Source organism: Elephantulus edwardii, unplaced genomic scaffold (genome assembly GCF_000299155.1).
Source record: "Elephantulus edwardii isolate Elephantulus edwardi_28Jun2011 unplaced genomic scaffold, EleEdw1.0 scaffold00122, whole genome shotgun sequence".
Classification (NCBI taxonomy): Eukaryota; Metazoa; Chordata; class Mammalia; order Macroscelidea; family Macroscelididae; genus Elephantulus; species Elephantulus edwardii.
In genome coordinates, this window is record NW_006399872.1 from 4,837,822 (window position 1) to 4,846,730 (window position 8,909).

Here is an 8,909-nt window from a genome sequence, read left to right on the forward strand (position 1 = left end):
CATCACCATAGGCTCTTGTTCATATGTTGTTTCATGAAATTCTTCTGTGTCTTCCAATTCCTTTCGATACAGTGACTCAGTATATTCTTTCCATCTTCCTTTAATACTTCCTGGATGTTTATCCCTCCTTTATCCTCTTGTTAATAATTTCTAATTTTGCAGCATTGTAGTCTGAGAAGATACTTTGTATTATTTCTATTTTTTTTTTATGGACACTTTCTTTGTGACCTAAAATGTGATCTGTTCTGGAGATTGTCCACTATACATTGAAGAAGAAGGTATACTATGTTTTTTGGAGGGTACATTAGGCTGTATACTTCTATGAAATCGAGTGATTTCTTGTGTGATTAAATTTTTCAGAATCTTTGTTGAGTTTCTCTCTGGTAGTTCTATATTTTCTTTAGAGTGGTTTGTTGAAGTCTTCTATTACAGTTGTGATGTTGTCTGTTTCTTTTTTCAGTTCTGTTAATGTTTGCTGTAGCTCTATCATTTGGTCCATAAATATTTATTATGGTTATATCCTCTTGTTGTATTGCCTCTTTAAGCATTATATAGTGACCTTCATGGTCACTTATGATGGTTTTTACACTAAAATCCATTTATCAGAGGTTAATATTGCTACTCCTGCTTTTTTCTGGTTGTCATTTACTTAATGTATTTTTTCCTCATAGTTTTATTTTTTGTCTTTGTTAATCTTCACTTTTCAGATGTGTCTCTTGTAGACCGCATATTTGATGGGTTTTGGTTTTTTGTCCCATCTGCTACTCATTTTTTTTCAGTGATACATTTAAACCATTCATATTCTGTGTAATTTTTGAGACACAAGGTTTTATTGCTATCATTTTGTTGAGCTCTTTTTGGTGTTGTTACTATTTACTTTGGTCCATCCTGCTTTCTGTGACATCTCTGTAAGAGGGACTTCCCTCGGTATTTCTTGTAATGCTGGTCTTGCTTTTATAAACCCCTCTGGATTCTGCTTTTCTGAGAATGTTTTGGTCTCTCCATCATATTTGATGGACAGTTTTGCTAGGTACAGTATTCTTAGTTTACAGTTGTAATTTTTGAATGTTTGATATATATCATTCCACTGTCTTCTTGCTTACATGATTTGTGCTGAGAAATTTAGTCATAACTGTTATCCCTTATAGGTTACTCTTCATTTCTCCCTAGATGTTGTCTGAATTCGGTCCTTATCTTTGGTTCTGGCAAATTTTACTATGATATGCATTTCTGTTTTTCTTTTGCAGTCTATCCTATATGGAATTCACACAGCTTCTTACATATATATTCTCTCGTTCTTTATTATGCCTGAAAAGTTTTCTTCCGGTAATTCTTCTACAGATTTCTTACTGCTTTTACCTGCTTCTACGTTTTCTGAGATTCCAGTTACGTGCATGTTATTCCTCTTGATGGTGTCCCATATTATTTTTAGGCTTCCCGCCCTCCCCCTTTCCTCTTTGGTTCTGCTTTTTGTTCTTGCAAATTAGTGGTAATTCTGTCTTCTATTTTGCTGGTTCTGTGTTCCATCTCTTCCATTCTGTTCTTATGTCCCTCAAACATGTTGACAGTGTCTGAAACATTGGTTCTTATATTCTGGATTGTAGTTTCTTGTTTATCCAGAGCCTCCAAAGTCTCATTTGTTTTATCTGCACTGTCATGGATTGCTTCTTTACGTTTCTGTTGGCTTTTGCTTGGCAGTGGCCTGTTATTCTTCAAGTTTGTATTTCACCCGTTAAAAGGATTCAGTCATGGTTCTTGTGAATTCTATATCAGAAAGTTCCATTCAAATTAATTGATTCTGAGCTTTTATCAGTTTTTTGAAGTGACACCTTGTGTTAGTTTCATGTAGGGTGTGAGGTAGCCTGCTTCTCTGTGTCTTTGCTGTGGTAGGTTTTTGTTGTGTCTAGGGCCTTAGCTCACTGCTTTAAAGTGGAGGGTAGTTCATTCTGCCTGAATTTCTCTCTGATCCTTTGACTCAAGGGAGCATTTGCTTCAGCTGGGGAGAGAGATGGCCTATAAATTAGCAACCTTCTCAACCAGGCGACTGCTACAGCTAGGCAGAGCCCAAAGCATCTGCATCTCAAATATTGGCTTTAGGAGGGACCAAGGGTACATGGTTTTTGGGAATAAAATTACTTTACCTGTGATAGTGGTGCACTTGGCATCAGACATTGGACCACATGGCAGTGATGATGAGGTGGTGACTAAGTAGTGGCTCTCAGAGACCTCATCTGTTTCTGCTGTGATGTCTCCTCTATACATTCTTCTTTAAATTATTTATGTCTTCTCTTTCTTTTCTTTTATTAAGTTTTCCAATAGTTTGTCTATTTCACTGACCCTTTCAAAGAACCAAATTTTGATCTTGTCAATGGTTTCAGTTGTAGGCTGGTTTTGTGTGTGTGTGTGTGTTTTCTGTTTTCTATCTTGTTGATTTCAGTTTGCTTTTTTTAAAATTTCTTCTTATTTGACTTCCCTTTATTTTAAATACCATACACTTGGAAAGAAGTTCTTAGAGCTAAAATTAAGTTACCTTCACTAGTGAACCTCTAAAAACAATTTTATTGCTAAGTTTAATAGGACCCAATGGGGCAATCATAATTTGTCTTTAATATTTTTACTGATAAATTAGTTATTTGCTCTCTTGTTATTGCTATGTGTCATCATTAGAATTATTTTCTTTTTAAAAAATGGTATTTTAATGAAAGTGTATAGAGAAATAGATTAGATGTCCATTCATTTACTGTTGCACATTTTTCTCCCTGTCCACCCCTATCCCCAGTTCGTTTTTCTCTTTGAAAAAAAATTCTTCTATTGTTGTACAATTCCTCCACACAGTCCACTTTACTATGAAGCTTTTATTCTGAACTGTTGTCATGCAAATAATACCTAATCATATATGCCTTTTAAGCAGTTCTCTTCCTCATCTGTTTCAATACAGTGTACATTATTTATCCTCTCTTTTCTTAATTTCCTCTCAACTTCCATGTCAGTCCTTTTCATCAAAGAAAAGTTTGAAAGAACTCTAGAAGTCCTAATTCACAACATAAACAGTCTTCCAAGCATCTTAAAAACCCTATAGTCAGGAAAGGATAAAATAGATGAATGGGAGCTTCTAAGATTCAAATCAATATGCATATCCAAAAACTTCTCCAATAGGGTAAAAAGGAAAGCCAAACACTGTGAGATAATACTTGGTAATTACATATCTGATAAAGGAGTACTTGAGCACCACAACAAGATAAAGGTAAACAACCCAATCACAAAATGGGCACAGGATATGAACAGACACTTCACTAAAGACATTCAGATGGTGAGCAAACACATGAAGAAATGTTCAAAACCCCTAGCTCTAAGAGAGATGTAAATTAAAACAACTATGAAATATCATCTGACCCAAGCAGCAATAGCAAAATTCAACAGAGCAGCAAACAACAAATGCTGGTGAAGTTGTGAAGAAGCCTTTATTCACTGCTGGTGGGAGTGTAAAATGTTTCAACCATTCTGGAAGGCAGTATGACACTTTCTCAAAAAGTAGGAATTAGAAATACCATTTGAAGCAACGATCCACTACTGATAAAACACCCTAAAGAAATCAGAACTGCCACCGAACAGATATATGCATACCCATTTTTATTGCTATGTTGTTCGCAATAGTAGAAAGATGGAAACAACCCATGTGCCCATAAACAAACAGGTGAATAGAGAAGCTGTGGTATACCAAATAAGCAAAGCACTACTGAAAAAGAGAAACAAGGTAGGCAGCATCATACTCCCTGATCTCAAATCCTACCACGCAGCCGCAGTGGTCAAGACAGGAACATGGAGAAGAGGATGCCACTCCTGCTTCCAAGCTTGTCTTAATCGGGGAGCTCCACGAAACACTGTCTACCGTGGGTAACCATTATCACATTTGATACAACAGTGTCACAGTGTTTAGCATCACAGCAACCATGAGTTACCTCTGTACAGCAAATGGACAGACCAAAATGTTAGATACATAGATTAATGGAATCGAATTGGGAGCCCAGAAATCAACTCATTTACCTATGGTCGACTGATTTTAGACAAGGAGATGGAAACAGGAACATGGAGAAAGAGCGGTCTCTTTAACAAGTAGTGTTGGCAAAATTGGAAACTATTTGTAGGAAACTTAAAGTCCACACCTCACACCTAATACAAAAATCATCTCAAGGTGGATTGTTGTTTTTATTGTTATCTGCCGTCAAGTGGCCTGTGACTCATAGTCATCCTACATACAATAGTTATGAAGCATGCCCTGTCCTAAACCAGTGTCACTGTTTCCAATACCTCTACTGCCATTGCCCTAGTTACTGTATTAATCCATTTCATCAGGAGTATTCCTTTCCTGCGCTGTCCCTCCACCCTTCCAAGCATATTCTCTAAGGATTGGTCCCTCCTGGCCATCTTCCAAAATTATGTGAAATGGACCTTCAAAATCCTAGTTTCCTTACATGACCCTCATCAAGATGCAAGAAACGTTCACAGAAGGCTCCAAACCAGACTCAGATGTAGACATAGTCTAGCACTACTGTATATTAAAGACAGGCAACAGTATGTCATAGATATAGATTATGTAGATATAGATGGCATAGATTTGCTGTTGTTATTGTTAAGTGCCATCAAGTTCTAGATAACTCATAGTGACCTTATGAACCAACAACTTGAACACTTGTGTAACTTTCATCTTTTCTCCAGGTTCATAGAGTTTCCGGAGGCAAGCTATTTCAGAAGAGGATGCCACTCCTGCTTCCAAGCTTGTCTTAATCGGGAAGCTCCACGAAACACTGTCTACCGTGGGTAACCATTATCACATTTGACACAACAGTGTCACAGTGTTTAGCATCACAGCAACCATGAGTTACCTCTGTACAGCAAATGGACAGACCAAAATGTTTGACCAAAAACAATTAAAACAAGGCCTGAGCATCACAGATTAAAATCACCCACTTTTGGCTGGGTAGCATCACTTTCTATCCTCTATGTCACTGCCCCAGAGTCTCACCAGAACCAGAAATAGAAATAGAAATAATAGAAATAGAAATAGAGTCAGACAGCTTCAGAATACTCCCCACCTACATCCCTTACTGGTGAATGAATGCCTTTTTAAATGGGAGGCCGAATACAATCAACTCACAGCCAGTGGCTAGTAAACAATGCCCGAGAGTCTCACCAGAACCAGGAATCTAAACCTCTGTAGAGTGAGACTGCTTCAGAATTCGTCACATCTACAGCCTTTACTCATGAATATATATATATGTATCACACACACTTTGAAACTATTTGTATTTTTTTATGAAAGATTATGTAAAGTTGGTTTTGTTTCTATTCACTATGACAATTTCTGCCTTTTAATTAATATGTTAATATAATTTATATTTAAATTTATGACAAATTTTCTTTTTTTCTTGACACTATGTCACTCTCATAGTTTAAAGGAAGTCACTAGTAAAACATCAAATTCTTTTCCTTTCTTATAAATCCAGACTGAAGTTATAAATTTAGGAAATCATACCTTTGGGGCAATTATATATTCACAATTAGAATTTTTCCACATAAATAACACCATCTTCTATTTGCTTGTCAACCACTCTTTCTACATGAGAGTTATTTTTAAGATTGTCATATTAAGAGTATACAAGGAGATAGAAGAATTATTACCTTTGAGTTGTGGTGCTGGAGAAGAGTCTTGAACATACCTTGCACTTTCAGGTCTGTCTTGGAGAGAGTGAAACCAAGTTTCTCCTTCGAGGCTAGGATTTTGAAGCTCTGTCTCATATACTTTTGGCATGTGGACATGAGGGACCAATCCTTAGAGAGAGACATCATACACAGAAGGGTGGAGGGACAGTGCAGGAGAGGAAGACTACAGATGAGATGGATTGGTACAGTAACTAGGACAATGGAGGTAGGTGTATTGATCAGTGATACAGGAACAGGACAGGGCAGGCTTCAGAGTTTTTGTACATGAGGTTGCTATGAATCGCAGGTGACTTGACAGCACATAACAACAACAGCAACAAGATATAGAGATAGATAGATAGATAGATAGATAGATAGATAGATAGATAGATAGATAGATGATAGATAGATAGATAGATAGATAGATAGATAGATGTAGATACAGATACAGATACATATATGCCTTATAAGTTCCAGGAATTGATTTTTAAGAAGCTTTTTTTTATGAAATTTCAAGCATACTCAAATTTTAAAGTAATTTATTCTCTAACATAGTTTCTGCTTACTTAAAAAAAAAGAACTAGTATATACTCTCTTTTAAGTCTTCCTACATTTCCTTGGTGCCTGTCTCAAATTTCACTAGACCCAGGGATAAGAGTGAGGAGAATTCATTGTAGCCTTGCCTTGCCACTAATTCTATGTATAATTTAAGAATAACATTGTCAATTTCAGAGCCTCCTCTCCTCATCTATAACATAAAGAGTGAGAGAAGATGAATACTTTCAAGTTCCTTTTTGGTTCTGAAATTATCTTCTGTATCTTTTCACAAAGTACCTACCTCAGAACAAACAATCTGTTTATTATGTGAAAAAGTTTTTGCTAGTCCAGTCATTGAGCACTTAAAACAAAGAGGAGAGACAGAAAAAAGGCAGAGGAATTTAGCTCGAATATACTATCTAGTTTTGTGGAAATTCAACTTTTTAACTCTTAGGGAGGAGAAAATGCAATTACAGTGGGTAGAATTCCATTGTGGCTTCGTTTGATGCAGCTGTGGCTAAGAAGCCTCTCCACAGAATCTACTTGAAACAATTAAAATCACCACTTTCAATTTTCTCTTGGCAGTACAAAGACTTTGTTATACTGTAGATGTTATATTATTCTGCATAAAAGCTCATGTGCCAAACTAAATAAGCTTGAGGACATTATTGCCTAAATGTTTATTTAACATTGTTACACTAAACAAAAAGATTAGTAACTTTTAGAAAGGAATACACACACACACACACACACACACACACACACACACACACACACACACATATATATATTTTAGTATATACACACACACCCTACATATATTAGAGTTAAGTATCAGTGGTGATCTATTATGGAGAGAATTTAAAAGGATGGTATTTAATTTATTGCTGAATTCAGGGCTAGAAAGATATGAAAAATGTGTATTTACAGGAAAAAGGAAGATTTTTACAGATTAATATTTTCAATTTTCTTTATCTTTTTTAAGAAAATAATCAGGAATATGTAAAGGCTGTATTTGTTTAATTACTGAGGGTAGCTTTTTAATACATACATAATAGTAAAATAATAGAGACAAACTAAAGTCCAACAACTGAACAGTTGCATAAATTATTCCATCCACACAACAGAGTAACAAATATTCTTTCAACCAAAGAATAATGATTATACTTCGAAGCATGAACAAATAGTTCTAGTAACTAATGAAATCCTGGTGCAAAAATACAATGATCATGATATAACATTATGAATACAGAAAAGACAAAACAACGTGAACAGTTGTGTTGGAAATAAGAAATTGCAGAAATTTTAAAATTTGCCTTCCAGACTTTCCATAACGTTATGTTACTTTAAACTTGTAATAATTAGAAGCAATAATTTTGCCACCAGCCAGGTGTGTGTTCAAATCTTCCTCTACCTCTTACCATTTGAGTGAACATGGAAAAGTTGCTAACCTCCTTTGGGCTTCAGTTTTTTTATTTATTAATTGAGAATGATTTTAATAACACTCTTAGTTTTTGTAGTGAAAATAAGGTAAAATTAATGTCCACAAAACACATCAGAGAATATGCATGTAAATAAAAAATTAAAAAAAGCAAACCTATCCTGTCAAGTTGATTTCCAACTCATGCCAACCCTCCCCTTGGTTTCTGAGCCTGTAAATCTTTGCTGGGAGAGATTGCTCCTATTTTTTAGCTCAGCTTGTAGATTTGAACTCCGTGTATTTAGATAAGTAGTCCAACATGTAATCTACTCTACTTCCAAGGATTATTTTATTGCATATACTATTAGATAAATGTTCTCTGTTTGCTATTGTTTAACACAATTCATCTTGTTTTACCTACATTGCCTTTTTAGTGATAAATGAAAACAAAAAATCCTTACAACTGGATCAATAAACAACATCACGATGAAAAGAGAAAAAGTTTAAGGTTTTTAAGAATTGAATTTTATTTGGATTCACATTCAAGATCTATGTTAATAATGAGAAGATGTATTATGTTGGGAAAGTCTACTGTCAAGGACCTCTCCTAAGTGCTAAAGAGCAAGGATATTGGTTTAAGGACTAAGGTGCATCTGATCCAAGTCATGGTCTTTTCAATTGGTTTCTATGCACCTGAAAGTTGCATATTGAATAAGGATGACAGAAGAAGAATCAATGCCTTGTTGTGGCATAGGAGAAGAGTTCTGATCAGCACATTGACTGCCAAAATAACAAGTCTGTCTTGGAGGAAGTGCAACCACAGTGCTGCTTAGAAGCAAGCATGGTTAAATGGTTTCACTTACATTGGAAATGTTTTCAGGAGGAACCAATCCTTGGACCAAGACACCATGTTGAGAAAGGAGGAGGGTCAGAGAAAGAGAAAGACCCTCAACAAGATGGATTGATAAAGTGACTGTAATAGGCTTAAGCATAACAGTAATTGTGATATTAATATGGGATAGAGTAAGTTTCTGATCTGTTGTTCATAGGGTTGCTGTAAGTTCTAACTTGACTAGAAGGCATAAAAACAGAATGCATAAATTTCTCAAGAGTGGCATCAATGTTGGTTTATCTCTGCATTTATGTTTTCTTTTGTTAATTCCTTATTATCTTGTTAAATACTTGATAATTAATTTTTAAATATAGCCTCATTACATGTTCAGCAGAAGGATTGATAAATATAAATCATTAT